Genomic DNA, 2,500 nt, shown 5'->3' with positions numbered 1-2,500 from the left:
ATGAGTGTGTGCTATAGTGGTTCGAGCTGAAGGTAGGAGAAAGGATTTTATCCTATAGAGAGAGCCTAGTTTTTTGTTGACTGTTTAACAAAATTAATTCTTTTAGTGAATATATTAAGTTTACATTAGGTGAAGTAGGCTTAGCAGTTAATTTTCTAGACACTCATATTTGGTGGGATAATGATGAACACACTTTTCACAGCAAAATCCATAGAAAAGAAACTTTTACCAACGGCTATTTACATAATAATAGTGGACATCCTTCACATATGAAGAAAAACATCCCAAGAGGACAGTTCATCCGAGCTTGTGGATGACTACAAAACATGATGTATTGGTTTCTGAATTCCACTTCATCACATATTTATTTCAACAAAGAGGATATAATGTGGACATATTATTAAATACTGGTGAGGAAATATATAATAAAGAGCAACCATTATCGCCATACTGCATGATACTCATACAGTTTTCACCACTTAGTAAAAAAAGTAATGTTAATAATGACATCATTTGCTCTTTGATATGAATGTAGATAATTATAAGATTCAAAATATTATTGGAACAACTGGAAAGTTATACAAGGAAATAAAGACATTTTTAAAATAGTCGGGAAAGACCCCAAATTTGTGTTCATTAAGGCGAACACTTAAAAATATATTAGAAAAACATGACCACACCAATTCAGTAATGGTGAACAAAAGAAGGGAATGTTTCGCTGTTATAATTGCCATGTCTGTAGATATATAGCCGAGGGTCCATACATCAATATAGCTACTTTTGATAGAATTATTCAAGTTTCTGACTTTATTGACTGCAACACCATTGGGGTTGTGTATATTAGTATTTGCTCTTCCTGCCCTGGATTTTATGTAGGAATGACATCTAGGTCCTTAGCTACATTATTAAAGAGCATTTATATGCTATTAAAACCAAGGACCATAATAATGCTTTATATAAGCATTCTATTTCATGTACTACATTTAATAAATTCTTATTTTCAGTATTAGAAAAATGTAAACCAGATAACAGGGCTGGGTAGTTTAAGAACTATATTGAGCAAAGGGAATGTATGGCAGATTAAGTTAAAGGCTGATGTTTTTCCTGGCCTTAATGAGAGTATAAATCTAAAATGTTTTTTAAAAAATGGGAAATTAATGATTAACAAATATGATGGTATTGATTTAAGGGCTTTTTTTAATGTTTAAGGCTATCTACTTGTATATTTAGTATAATTTTATTTTTATACATTATAATATAACTCACGTTGATAATTTAATTGATTGATTGTTTTTTAATTGAACTTGCTATTTAAGCACTTCAGTGCTTTGAGTTTTTGTATTCTGATGAAGTTGTGTGGCGGAAATTAAATCTTTTTTTACGCTATTACCGGCCTCAGCTTTGTGTCTTCCAATTGTTGTCTGCCATATCATCTTTCAATCAGTTTTTTAGTGTGTCGTTTGGTTACTGGAGTTTTTATTTGACTGTTTTTATAGTGTTGTTAATATGGATGTCAAAGTTCAGATTATTGTCAATGGTGACACCTAATAGTTTTGTGGTTGGTTCAGGGGATATAATAGTGTTATTGGTAGAGTTTACTGAGAAATCCATTGGGAGGGGCTTCTTAGTAGGAGAGAAAAGGAGGAGTTTAGTCTTTTTGGGGTTTAGGAGAAGGCATCTATCTGTGAACCATTGCTCAACTGTATTAAATACTTGCTGGGTAAGATAGAGAAGTTCTGGAGAAGAGGGGGCTGAGCATATCAGTGTAGAGTCGTCTGCATATTGTATGCATGCAGCTTGGGGTATGGCAAGGTAAAGGTCATTGATGAATATGGAAAAAAGTAGAGGTCCAAGGATGGAGCCTTGAGGGACACCCAGGTTGACGGGCAGGTGGGTAGAGAGAGATTAGTGACAAAGTATGGCCTGTTGTCTTTTATCAAGGTAGGAGTGGAACCATTTTATGGAGGATGTATCAAGTGACAGGGATTTTAGTATATTGATGAGAATTTGGTGATTTACCATGTCAAAAGCTTTAGACAGGTCAATAAATAGGGCTGAAGAGAGTTTGTTTAGATTACAGTTTTTGTTGATACGTGAAGGAAAGAAGGGCAGTAGTAGTGCTATGTGAAGGTCTGCAACCATGCTGACAGTTGGCTAGCAAGTTATTTTGTGTTAGATGGTCAAGTAATTGTCTGTGAATGCATTTTGCCATGATTTTTGCCAGAGGTGAGAGGAGGGCAATGGGGCGGTAATTGAAGAGTCCAATGGATAGACCTCCTTTGTGGAGGGGGATAATATGGGAAATTTTCCATAGACTTGGGATATAACTTTCAGTAATAATTCTATTGATTAGGCTAGAAATAGGATAGGCAAAGGCTTTGGCGGATAGTTGTAGGAATTCAGCAGGTAGTTGGTCTGCTGAGGGGGAGCATGGTTTCAGTTTCTGTAGAAGAGTTTGGATATAGGATGTTGGTATGGGTTGAAAGTGAAAAGTAGGGGG

This window comes from Protopterus annectens, chromosome 4.part0 (assembly GCF_019279795.1).
Source record: "Protopterus annectens isolate FY-2018-M chromosome 4.part0, PAN1.0, whole genome shotgun sequence".
Taxonomy (NCBI): domain Eukaryota; kingdom Metazoa; phylum Chordata; order Ceratodontiformes; family Protopteridae; genus Protopterus; species Protopterus annectens.
Note: the sequence above shows the minus strand (reverse complement) of the source record.